Source organism: Scylla paramamosain, unplaced genomic scaffold (genome assembly GCF_035594125.1).
Source record: "Scylla paramamosain isolate STU-SP2022 unplaced genomic scaffold, ASM3559412v1 Contig7, whole genome shotgun sequence".
NCBI classification, from domain to species: domain Eukaryota; kingdom Metazoa; phylum Arthropoda; class Malacostraca; order Decapoda; family Portunidae; genus Scylla; species Scylla paramamosain.
The window spans coordinates 904281-917500 of NW_026973672.1; the positions used below are offsets into that span (position 1 = coordinate 904281).

The 13220-nt window shown below is 40.9% G+C and overlaps 1 long non-coding RNA gene across 3 annotated transcripts; it reads left to right on the forward strand.

Moving 5' to 3' along the window:
- The first annotated feature begins 3717 nt into the window (after positions 1 to 3717).
- Positions 3718 to 6472, forward strand: LOC135096783 (uncharacterized). 3 transcript variants are annotated; one of them, XR_010265017.1, is made up of 5 exons: positions 3718 to 4037; positions 4350 to 4489; positions 5124 to 5296; positions 5651 to 5815; positions 6115 to 6472. It is a non-coding gene; the product is annotated as an uncharacterized LOC135096783 (long non-coding RNA). The 3 variants fall into 3 exon arrangements; XR_010265016.1 differs by having other exon boundaries at positions 3718 to 4016; XR_010265015.1 differs by having other exon boundaries at positions 3718 to 4489.
- Positions 6473 to 13220: the final 6748 nt, after the last annotated feature.

Here is a 13220-nt window from a genome sequence, read left to right on the forward strand (position 1 = left end):
GTATCTCACAGCCTCAAGTTCCTGTTAAGCATTAAAAAGTTTTCATATTTTATGTATATATATATATATATATATATATATATATATATATATATATATATATATATATATATATATATATATATATATATATATATATATATATATATATATATATATATATATATATATATATATATATATATATATATATATATTTTTTTTTTTTTTTTTTTTTTTTTTTTTTATGTAGGAAGGACACTGGCCAAGGGCAACAAAAATCTAATAAAAAAAAATGCCCACTGAAATGCCAGTCCCTAAAAGGGTCAAAGCAGTGGTCAAAAATTGGTGGACAAGTGTCTCGAAACCTCCCTCTTGAAGGAATTCAAGTCATAGGAAGGTGGAAATACAGAAGCAGGCAAGGAGTTCCAGAGTTTACCAGAGAAAGGGATGAATGATTGAGAATACTGGTTAACTCTTGCGTTAGAGAGGTGGACAGAATAGGAGTGAGAGAAAGAAGAAAGTCTTGTGCAGCGAGGCCGCGGAAGGAGGGGAGGCATGCAGTTAGCAAGATCAGAAGAGCAGTTAGCATGAAAATAGCGGTAGAAGACAGCTAGAGATGCAACATTGCGGCGGTGAGAGAGAGGCTGAAGACAGTCAGTTAGAGGAGAGGAGTTGATGAGAAGAAAAGCTTTTGATTCCACCCTGTCTAGAACAGCAGTATGAGTGGAACCCCCCCAGACATGTGAAGCATACTCCATACATGGACGGATAAGGCCCTTGTACAGAGTTAGCAGCTGGGGGGTGAGAAAAACTGGCGGAGACGTCTCAGAACACCTAACTTCATAGAAGCTGTTTTAGCTAGAGATGAGATGTGAAGTTTCCAGTTCAGATTTTAAGTAAAGGACAGACCGAGGATGTTCAGTGTAGAAGAGGGGGACAGTTGAGTGTCATTGAAGAAGAGGGGATAGTTGTCTGGAAGATTGTGTCGAGTTGATAGATGGAGGAATTGAGTTTTTGAGGCATTGAACAATACCAAGTTTGCTCTGCCCCAATCAGAAATTTTAGAAAGATCAGAAGTCAGGCGTTCTGTGGCTTCCCTGCGTGATATGTTTACCTCCTGAAGGGTTGGACGTCTATGAAAAGACGTGGAAAAGTGCAGGGTGGTATCATCAGCATAGGAGTGGATAGGACAAGAAGTTTGGTTTAGAAGATCATTAATGAATAATAAGAAGAGAGTGGGTGACAGGACAGAACCCTGAGGAACACCACTGTTAATAGATTTAGGAGAAGACCAGTGACCGTCTACCACAGCAGCAATAGAACGGTCAGAAAGGAAACTTGAGATGAAGTTACAGAGAGAAGGATAGAAACCGTAGGAGGGTAGTTTGGAAATCAAAGCTTTGTGCCAGACTCTATCAAAGGCTTTTGATATGTCCAAGGCAACAGCAAAAGTTTCACCAAAGTCTCTAAAAGAGGATGACCAAGACTCAGTAAGGAAAGCCAGAAGATCACCAGTAGAGCGGCCTTGACGGAACCCATACTGGCGATCAGATAGAAGGTTGTGAAGTGATAGATGTTTAAGAATCTTCCTGTTGAGGATAGATTCAAAAACTTTAGATAAGCAGGAAATTAAAGCAATAGGACGGTAGTTTGAGGGATTAGAGCGGTCACCCTTTTTAGGAACAGGTTGAATGTAGGCAAACTTCCAGCAAGAAGGAAAGGTAGATGTTGACAGACAGAGCTGAAAGAGTTTGACTAGGCAAGGTGCAAGCACGGAGGCACAGTTTCGGAGAACAATAGGAGGGACCCCATCAGGTCCATAAGCCTTCTGAGGGTTTTGGCCAGCGAGGGCATGGAAAACATCATTACGAAGAATTTTAATACGAGGCATGAAGTAGTCAGAGGGTGGAGGAGAGGGAGGAACAAGCCCAGAATCGTCCAAGGTAGAGTTTTTAGCAAAGGTTTGAGCAAAGAGTTCAGCTTTAGAAATAGATGTGATAGCAGTGGTGCCATCTGGTTGAAGTAGAGGAGGGAAAGAAGAAGAAGCAAAGTTATTGGAGATATTTTTGGCTAGATGCCAGAAATCACGAGGGGAGTTAGATCTTGAAAGGTTTTGACATTTTCTGTTAATGAAGGAGTTTTTGGCTAGTTGGAGAACAGACTTGGCATGGTTCCGGGCAGAAATATAAAGTGCATGAGATTCTGGTGAAGGAAGGCTTAAGTACCTTTTGTGGGCCACTTCTCTATCATGTATAGCACGAGAACAAGCTGTGTTAAACCAAGGTTTAGAAGGTTTAGGACGAGAAAAAGAGTGAGGAATGTACGCCTCCATGCCAGACACTATCACCTCTGTTATGCGCTCAGCACACAAAGACGGGTCTCTGACACGGAAGCAGTAGTCATTCCAAGGAAAATCAGCAAAATACCGCCTCAGGTCCCCCCAACTAGCAGAGGCAAAACGCCAGAGGCACCTTCGCTTAGGGGGATCCTGAGGAGGGATTGGAGTGATAGGACAAAATAAAGATATGAGATTGTGATCGGAGGAGCCCAACGGAGAAGAAAGGGTGACAGCATAAGCAGAAGGATTAGAGGTCAGGAAAAGGTCAAGAATGTTGGGCGTATCTCCAAGACGGTCAGGAATACGAGTAGGGTGTTGCACCAATTGCTCCAGGTCATGGAGGATAGCAAAGTTGTAGGCTAGTTCACCAGGATGGTCAGTGAAGGGAGAGGAAAGCCAAAGCTGGTGGTGAACATTGAAGTCTCCAAGAATGGAGATCTCTGCAAAAGGGAAGAGGGTCAGAATGTGCTCCACTTTGGAAGTTAAGTAGTCAAAGAATTTCTTATAGTCAGAGGAGTTAGGAGAGAGGTATACAGCACAGATAAATTTAGTATGAGAATGACTCTGTAGTCGTAGCCAGATGGTGGAAAACTCGGAAGATTCAAGAGCGTGGGCACGAGAGCAGGTTAAGTCATTGCGCACATAAACGCAGCATCCAGCTTTGGATCGAAAATGAGGATAGAGAAAGTAGGAGGGAACAGAAAAGGGGCTACTGTCAGTTGCCTCAGACACCTGAGTTTCAGTGAGGAAAAGAAGATGAGGTTTAGAGGAGGAGAGGTGGTGTTCTACAGATTGAAAATTAGATCTTAGACCGCGAATGTTGCAGAAGTTAATGAAGAAAAAGTTGAGGGGGGTGTCAAGACACTTAGGGTCGTCGACGGAAAGGCAGTCCGACCTGGGGACATTTATGGTCCCCTCCCCAGATGGGGACTCCGAGGCTGGTGTAGGAGTCGCCATGATTTTAAAATTTTTTGAGTGAAGGGTGTGTGTGTTATTAGGTGCTTGTAGTTTTGTGTGGAGGAAGAGAGTTGTCTTTAGAGGGCAGGCTGTGACTACCCCCTTGTGTTGTGAGACACAAAGGGAAACGTTCAGTGAGGTCACAGCTGGGTTTAATGATAAGTTCACAGCACCCCCTGAACAGTGCTTTAGACCTCACTGGGAGTAATTATCGTTTCGGCAGGTGTCTACTGCCTCCTCCTATATATGTAGCTACTGTGTAACATGATCATGTAATAGTTTCTTTTGTGTGCACAGGCAGCCACATTACCATGAAGGAGCAAAGTGTGGATGAGGCCCTCTACTTGAACTGGAAAAGGTATCACTCCCTCTGAACATCCAACTTATTTGTGATGCAAGTGAAGTGATCCTCAGCTACTCCTCCAGATTGCCAGGTATATAGCATTATTGCATCACATGTTTACCCAACCATGTATTTTATTGATTTTCATGTGACTGCACATGGTTACTGGTATTGCATAAGAAAACATAGTGTGATAAGCCTTGACATTAGTTATAAATGAACACTTGATATACTCTTTTATAAGTAATGAATCCTCTTGTAGTATGAAATCTCACTTTTCACAGGTGCCTGCACTCTTGTGGAGGTGGCTTGCAGTACAGACCCATCAAGTGTGTCAAAATAATTAATACTTGCCTGCTCCTACACAACTGCTGCATCAAGTTCCTGATGACATATGTACTTGTCACTATTTTTCTGGTAGTTGACAGGATATATCTGTATCATGGACATTAGATTTAACCGAGTACAGTCATGAATGTTCTTACACTTGTTGTTGGGGTAATGAAATTTGTCAGAAGTGTACCATCATTTAACAAAAATAAACATTCTTTTTTTTTTTTTTTCCTACAAAGATGTCTGAAAGTCATTATGGTTTGGGCTAGTTTTAGATCATCAGAATGCTAAATGTCAAACTACATGACTGTTCCTCTACAATATAACTTTAAACAAATGGAACAGTTAGGTTCCAGTCCCTAGACCTCTCAGACCCTCACAAAAGTCTGCTTACAGCTACCACCTCTTGAGGATGAAACAGTGCCCCATGCTGATACCAACCCTGCTGTGCTGTCGAGGGATCAGTGTGGTTCAGGCAGAATTGTGTAGCAAGAAATCATACAAAACTTCTTCCAGCACTGAAGTAAGGAAGTGAGGTCAGTAATCATGTAATGAGTGAAATAATGGTTTTCCATGTATCACTGCATACTAAATGAAAGAGATCAGTGCAACATTTAAATTCATCAAATACTTAAGTGGCTTGCTAGTATTAGGTATGAATAACACAAATAGATTAAAAAAGTGCTGTAGATTTATTTAAAAATAAAATAAAATTACCAATTACCAAAGTCTTTGCAAGAAAAAGAAAAATATAACATATATGAGTATAGTTCACATCCTGAAAAAAAAAAAAAAGTAAATAAACTTATTTACAGAAATGTCCACCAGCAGGTCACCACAAAACACTAATCTTACTTTTGTATTTTAAGTAACACAGAAGCATTGTAGGTATCACAGTGAAGTTTGGTATTATATTGCACTAACATTAACATGCTGCTCGAGGTTAATGATAGAATTGCTACAACTTAATTCTACAGAAAAGAAATATTGCTTAATATAACTTAATTTGATAACTTAGTCTTATAACTTAACTTAATAAAGATAAACTTATGAAAGGTAAACATTAAAATGCTATAAATTATTGGTGGCTGGTGTTGGCATTAATGAAGTGCTCAGTAAGTGTTACCAGCTGCTGCAATGAATGCACAATGTTCCTCTGCACTTCAACAGATTGTCAAAGTGCCTGGGACATGTTTTGTACAGCCAGCTGCACCATCACCAGCTCGTCCATACTCCGACTAATCTGCTGTTGGGTTTCCTGTGCTTGAGAGAGAACTTCCAAGTCAGAGTGGCCATCTGAAATACAGTTTAGAAGCAAACATGACTACACCTCAAGTTACAAAGTAAGTGGTATTTCAAGTTACATGTCACGCTATCTTGCTGTGTCCTTTTACCTCATTTGCTCCTTGGACCTTTCTGCTATACTGTACCCAGGCTGGTGGTGTGATGCACTTATGGAATCAACACTTTATATGCCTCAGAGATGTATTCCTCAAAAAAAAAATAAATAAATATAATAAAAAAATAAAATAAAAAATTAGGTCAGAGTAGCAAGAACAACAGACTTAGTGGCAGGAGTTGTATAATCAGTGTTCATTGTACTGGAGGACACAACTGAATACATGTTAACATGTTATTCACCATTGCATGTAGTCATCTATAATGAGCATAATTTGAACAAAGATCTCCTCATCCAGTGCAGATGATACACCATTGTCAAATCCAGAGGCCCCTGTGGACCCAGCGACACCAGCAGAAGAGGGTTGGATGGCTCCAACACCACTGCTGGTGGAAGGCTGTGGTCCTAGAGGCCCTGACACTTCTGGAGAAAAAAAAAAAAAAAAAAGCTGTCATTACTGCAGGTAGAGAATAAGCTGGTATTCTTTGAGTGATGTTTTTATTGACAAATTTTTCTTTTAATTAGCAGTCAACCTAGTCATGTCTGTGTTTATCACATGGTTTTGCTGAGTTGATGAGCAAATGTGCAGATGAACATTCATGAAGATGAGTGTTGGACATGATGCTGCCAGCCCCATGGAAGATGATGCTGTAGCACAATTATTGTTACATTACAGTACTGCACTTAAAAACAGCATTAATTTACAAAATGTAATTTGACCTTTGTTAGTTTACTTATGCAGTGTGGTGCCATCACTTTCAGGGTATGGCAGTCCTGCAAATGTTGTGTGAGACAACATCCACAGCATGACCAACTCCACAGCAGTGTGTGTTGTCTCATCTGGAGGCCCCCACCTGCATGGATATGAATGTTGCAATTATCACCCACTTAGAAGTTCACATGTAAAGCCAAATCAACTTGGTGTAAATCATGAATGCATTAGAGCACAATAATGTTATCTAGCACTGCAGTGGTCATTGTCTCAGACCTGACTGCCAGAGGTACTGTACATACTCCTATTTATAATCCATTGCTTAGTTGGTTCTTGGTTATGTTTATTGACTATATGGGTAAATTTTGTAACAGCACCAATAATTAAATACATGTACACAAGAGCAAACTTCTTTTTATACAACTGCAGGGGTTTTAAGCACTGCTAACAATCACCTAACCTAACTAACCTAACCTAACCTAACCCTCCTTCCTCAACAAAGTAAAACCAATGTTCAAGAAATAAAATTTATTACAGCAGTTTGTGTCCCAAAGGCTGACCAGAAAGAAACTTTTTTTTTTTCTCCCAATATGTAACTGAAAGTCATACAGAGGAATTTGTTCATATTACTCAAAACAATGTTCAGCAATGCCCAAAACATTAGTTAATTAAATTCCATGAGCAATTAGGTCAAGACAAAATATGAATCAAATATGGTAGTGTGGGTAAATTTTTACTCTTTCATCTGTTTATCTTTCTCTCTCTCTCATGCTTCCCTTCGCACGTAATTCGCAATATTTCTTTCTTTTATTCGCCTTGTCCTCTTTATTGTCCTCTATCCTCTTTTAAGTATTATTCCACGTCTATTTTCTCCTTTTTTCCTCCTCCCCATGTTACCTTTAAGCGGTGCGGTGTGTGCACACACGGGGCGTGGTGTGTGCAGGGATTTCACTGTAATGCTGAAACATTTCTCCATCTTTCTTCACAGATTTCAGTTTCGTGGCTTTACATAGTAGCGTCATAATTAAGCTCTTTTTCTGGGAGTGATGAGCAACTCTGAGAAACACGGCGAGGGAACAGCTGGTGTGGTGATCCTGGGGAGACTGAAGGGAAGGGGAGGCTTGAGGGGAGTTACAAAACAAGATTTGATGGAGCTGACACCGGGACGGCTTTCAGACAGGCGTGTGGAGGTGGGGGAGGGACATTCTGAAGGCGTGTGATGGGCTGGCTGTGTGTGGTGCCGGGAGCTTTGGCACATATGTCATTCATTGCTGGCAGTTATTGGTACAAGCACGGTCACAAGGCGAGGGACGGGCCACGCTTGTCTCCAGTGTCTGCCATTTGCACTCCGTCGCAATTCCTGTGTCCTGCTGATCGTCTCCTCATAACAGTGGCAAGGGACAGTGTTATCAAACCAAAGTGATGACGGCTGAGGGAACATGAGACACATACGAGTAACATGCCACACAGTAACGGGGTGCTTGTGAGTCTACTTGGGTCATGAGCTACTAGGGCTGTAGGGGGTGACTTATTACTGGTACTCCTGTAGAATATTTGGCACAAGGATCACTGGTACTGAATGGTCATCTGGTACCGGAGTCACTGGTAAATTTACAGGGGTCATCTGGCCAAGATGTGTCACCCTTAGTCACTAGGGACGCGGGATCAAGTGGGCGCCGCGTCAGTTGTGCCTTGAGATGAATGCCAGTCACACCTTGTTTCATTCGCTTCATTAATACTGGATGGAGGAACTACACGTGTCAGCAGAATACGATGCAAACTACACTTCAGATTTACAGATTTAATCAGATATTTTCTTGATGCGGCATGTGAGTGAAGCCTGGACGGAATAAAAGGGATGAAAGGCTCTTGATGTGAAGGGAACGAAGAGAAGGGAAGGCTGTATGGAGGAGGGAAAGGAAGGAATGAAGAAAAGAAGCTTCGAGAGGGGAATAAATTTGCTTGAAGGGAATAGAAAGGGAAGTGAAGGGATGGGAGGGGAATATAGGAAGGAGGGGTGTTATATAATGTATGAAGGAAGGAAGGAAGGAAGGAAGGGGAATAAGAGAACGGGAGGGAAAGGGATGGATAGACAAGAGCTGCTGGAAGGGGATAGAAATATATTATGTATGAGGAAAGAGAAAGGGAGGGAGGAAGGAAAGAGATTGTGTAGACACAAAGAAAAATATCATCTGCTTGCCGTGGAAAAACCCACCAATTGAGGAACCTTTGCCAGAGAGAGCAGTGACATGAACACACACACACACACACACACACACACACACACACACACACACACACACACACACACACACACACACAACAGACTGGTGGTGAGAGGCCCTTGAGATGAGGTCAGCTGGTCTGGGAAGGGTCATAACAGCTGGATGCGTTAGTGAGCCGTCGCCTTCTTGATTAACCTGTTGAGGGAGGAGGAGGAGGAGGAGGAGGAAACTGATAGACCGTAGGGAACATTTGTGTGTGTGTGTGTGTGTGTGTGTGTGTGTGTGTGTGTGTGTGTGTTAAGGTAAATACATGACCTGACTAACACACACACACACACACACACACACACACACACACACACACACAACGAATGCATCGAACATAATAAACTCAATCTAGAAAACTTACAATACAAAATATGAATTTACTTTTAACCAACCGGAGAAAGTCAACGTGTCTCAGGAAGAGGAAGAGGGGGAGAGGGAGAGGCGCCCCCTTGAATTCCCCATTTATTCTGATGGGGACAGGTGCCATTACTCTGACCCCCTGTCTACCTGTGTCAACAATACTGGCTTACCTGGCGAGCTCGATAAATTTCCATATACCTGAGAGGCCAGCCGCGGGCACCAGAGAGAGAGAGAGAGAGAGAGAGAGAGAGAGAGAGAGAGAGAGAGAGAGAGGGAGGGAATTTGAAAGGTTCGTAATTTTGTTTGTTGATTTTATGATTGATTGGTGTTTGTTTGTTTTTGTTTGCCCTTCGTTTGTGTTTGTTTGTGTTTAAAGAAGCTGGATTTATTTTTTTACTTCGTATTAATAAATTTGTTAACATTTTTTTTTACCATTAAGAACTACGATTCAACTTCTAGAATTATAACTTTTTCACAAATTACCTGTCATTACTAACGTCATCTCCTTATTGAGTAATTTCCCCTTATTGATAACCTCCTAATGAACAACTTGATATTTTTCCCCTATCAATAACAAACTTTATTTTCTTAGCGTTTAAAGCATATTTCTCTATTAAGAATTGTGTTTTCCTTTTTTTTTTTCTTTTTATAATTTTTCCTTGTGTATTTTCTCTAATTAACGACTTGATATTTTTCCCTATCAATAACAAACTTTATTTCCTTAGCGATTAAAGCATATTTCCCCATTAAGAACAGTCTTTTCGTTCTTTTTCTTCTCATTTTCCTTGTCTTTTCTCTAATTAAAAACTTGATATTTTTCCCTATCAATAACAAACTTTATTTCCTTAGCGATTAAAACATGTTTCCCCATTAAGAAGTCTTTTTTTTTTCCTTTTTTTTCTCATTTTTCCTTGTGTCTTTTCCCTTCATTTCTCACCCCTAATTTTCTCTCGCTCACAAGCAATCCCCAACCCTTTGCCATGGTTACTCATTACTCCTGTCTTCCTTTGTGTTCCTTTATATATCCTACTTGGTGATAGCCTTAGATTTATTACGTCAACGCCAAAATACCAATCAGGGAACCAGTCTGTCATTCAGCCAGTCAGTCAGTCAGTCAGTCAGTCAGTCAGTCAGTTAAGCAATCAGTGCATCAGTTTATCAGTTGGTCAATTCAATAATCAGTCAGTCAGTCAGTCATTCAGTCAGTCAGTTAAGCAATCAGTGCATCAGTTCATCAGTTGGTCAGTTCAATAATCAGTCAGTCAGTCAGTTAATTTGTCACCTCCAGAACTAGACTCTTATATATTCTAGGCGATTTTTTGTGCTTATTAATATATGGATTGATTTGCTTGCTTGCTTGATTGATTGATAATTTACTTGGTTGCCTCCTTCATTGATGTTTATGCAGCAACAAAATAGAGAACTTTTTTTTTTACTGTACACCTTCGCACGTAAAAAATAAATAAATAAATAAATAAATAAATAAATAAATAGCTAGTCAGTCAATTAAGGAGTCAAACAGTCAAACAAAACATCACCTAAACCTTTTTTTTTTTCTTTTCCTTTTCTTTTTCCTTTTTCCCTTTTTTCCATGATCCTTTCTGCCCTTTCTTTATGGACTGGCACTTTGAACAGGCCTTTTCTTTCATCAGTCTTTTGTTACCCTTGACCAGTGGCCCTCTTACACACAAAGGGAAAAAAAAACAAGATAATCAATGATAATATTAGGCGTCCAGCAAGGCGGTATTCTGTCCTCTGTAAAGGCAAGATCTACTCACACACCAGTCCATCCATACCTTCCTTGCTTCTTTCCCTTGCCTCCCACAATACCGGCGCCCGTGATGTCAATGGCTGGGCGTCCACTGCAAGTGTTCCCTGTTCTTTACCTTCTCCGCGGCGCCGCTACGGTTATTCGCTCGTAAACTTTATAGACTGTGAATATTCGTTTTAAATGTGCAGTACTTCCAAAGCCAGAGGAGTCGTCCCGGGCATAACAGGCGCATATGTTACGGACAACGCGCGTGTTTGCCGAGCTGGACAAAACATTATTTAGTGGCGTGGGTTGTTTGTTTGTTCCACCCATGAAGTCTCCACCCAAAGCTTCTCTCCTTTCTTCCTTCTTCTCCTTCATTATGCTGCTATTTTCCTTCATTATCAAACACGCATCACCATTAATGTAACACACACACACACACACACACACACACACACACACACACTTACTCGGGACCATTTTGTTGATTTGCTTTGGTTAATGTGGTGTAATGTTGGTAATAACACTGCTACCTTTATCCAGCGCTTCCATTAATGAGCTTTGAAGACACAGGTGAGAATTGTGTCACCTGTGGACCTCCTTATTGATTTGTTAAGTTTGTTTATTTTGTCGTGTCTTTGGTTATTTTTCTTCCTTTTTCTCCAGTTGTTCATTCTTCTTTTTCTTCTCTTTTTTTTATTTCTTCTTCTTCTTCTTCTTCTTCTTTTTCTTCTTCTATGATGTCATCGCCCTCTTGTTCTTGTTCTTGTTCTTTTCTTGTTATTTTCCTGTTCTTATTCTTTTCGTGGTCTGTTCTTGTTCTTGTTCTTGTTTTTTTTTTATTTTTCTTCTTCACGCCGTACATTAACACAAGTCTTCCTCTTCTTACAGGTATGTTGGTGATTCTCCGTTCATCCTCCTCTTCCAATTAGATGTGGGCGGCAGGTGAGACGTCAGTACCTGTACAATATACCTGGGATTATTATTATTATTATTATTATTATTATTATTATTATTATTATTATTATTATTATTATTGCGACTTCATGTGTGTTCTCTCCTAAGCATTCACGTAAACACACACACACACACACACACACACACACACACACACACACACACACACACACACACACACACACACACACACACACACACACACACACACACACACACACACACACATGGAAACAAAACTGGAACTCGTAACATATTTTACACTGAAGGAAGGGAAAAAAATAAAGTTTATTTATTTATATTTTTTTACCCTGAAGTGTTTCCTGCAGAATTTATAAGCCTAATTTAGATTTTATTGGATGTCGTTAGGCCCATCGGACGTGTGTGTGTGTGTGTGTGTGTGTGTGTGTGTGTGTGTGGAGAGTCAGAATACAAGAAATTTTATACATTAGTCAGAAAGTTCTGGTATTTACGATTTTGAATTAATACAAAATATGATATCATCCTGTCTCCTCCTCCTCCTCCTCCTCCTCCTCCTCCTCTGTTTCATGGTAATTATCATCCTGCAGGTTCACATTTTTGGTGCATGATAGACAGCGACCAGCATCAATGGAGTCAGGAGAGATTTGTTACGTGTTTATTAATGGTGATGCTTAAAAGTCACGTCAGGAGGGGAAGATATGAAGACCGGAGATAACATTTTAACCAGGGTTCCCAAGTCGTCTGGTTTGATACCTCTTAATTTCCTCCTGGGGTCAAAACGAGGAGAGGGTGGGGAGATGGGGAGATAGGTAGGTGGATAGATGGTTGGGGAATGGGGGTTTTGGGGGGCAGATGGGGAAATGGGTAGATAATTAAGAGGAATAGTGAATTTGGAGATGGGCAGATGTGCAGGTAGGTAAGGGGAAGGAGTGAAGGTTGTGTAGGGAGGAATGGGGGAGATGGAGAGATGGGTAGGTGTCTGTACATAGTTGAGGAGTAATGAGGAATTGGGAAGGGGAGAAAGGAAATGATGGGGAGATTGTAATGAGAATGGGAGGATGTTTTTGGAGATGGGAAGGTGGTGGAGGAAGCGAGGGGCGAGGAGGGTGGGGAGATGGATAACGGGAATGCGGAGATGAGAGGGAATAATTTTTGGAGATGGGAATGAACGGGGGAGTGTGCTGTTCCCCTCTTCTCTCCCCTCCTTTCCCCTCCCCCCTCACCTCCGAGCTGAAAAGGTTACATTTCCCTTCTTCTTCTGCGGCAGTTCCAATGTTCATACGAGGTCGCTGTTCCTCTCTAGTCTTTTCCACAAGGCTCTGTCCCCAACCTCCTCTCCACTCAGCTCTCTCCCTCAGGTCCTCTCCAATGCGATCCTTCCACCTTTTGGTCTGTCACGTCGTCTTCTGCCTTCTACTTCTGTATCCAACATCCTTCACCCAACATGCCCTTATATAAGGGCATGTTGGCCCTTATATAAGGGCTCTCTCTCTCTCTCTCTCTCTCTCTCTCTCTCTCTCTCTCTCTCTCTCTCTCTCTCTCTCTCTCTCTCTCTCTCTCTCTCTCTCTCTCTCTCTCTCTCTCTCTCTCTCTCTCTCTCTCTCTCTCTCTCTCTCTCTCTCCTAATATGTTCGTATTTATGTAATTTATATAGACAATACTACATAAATTATTATTATTATTATTATTATTATTATTATTATTATTATTATTATTATTATTATTATTAATAAATTGTTTTCATTTGTTTTTTATTTGTATTTTATGGTGGAGGACTCTGTGATAATTTGTTGAGGAGTTTTTTGTGATGTATGAGTAATTTTGAGGTGTG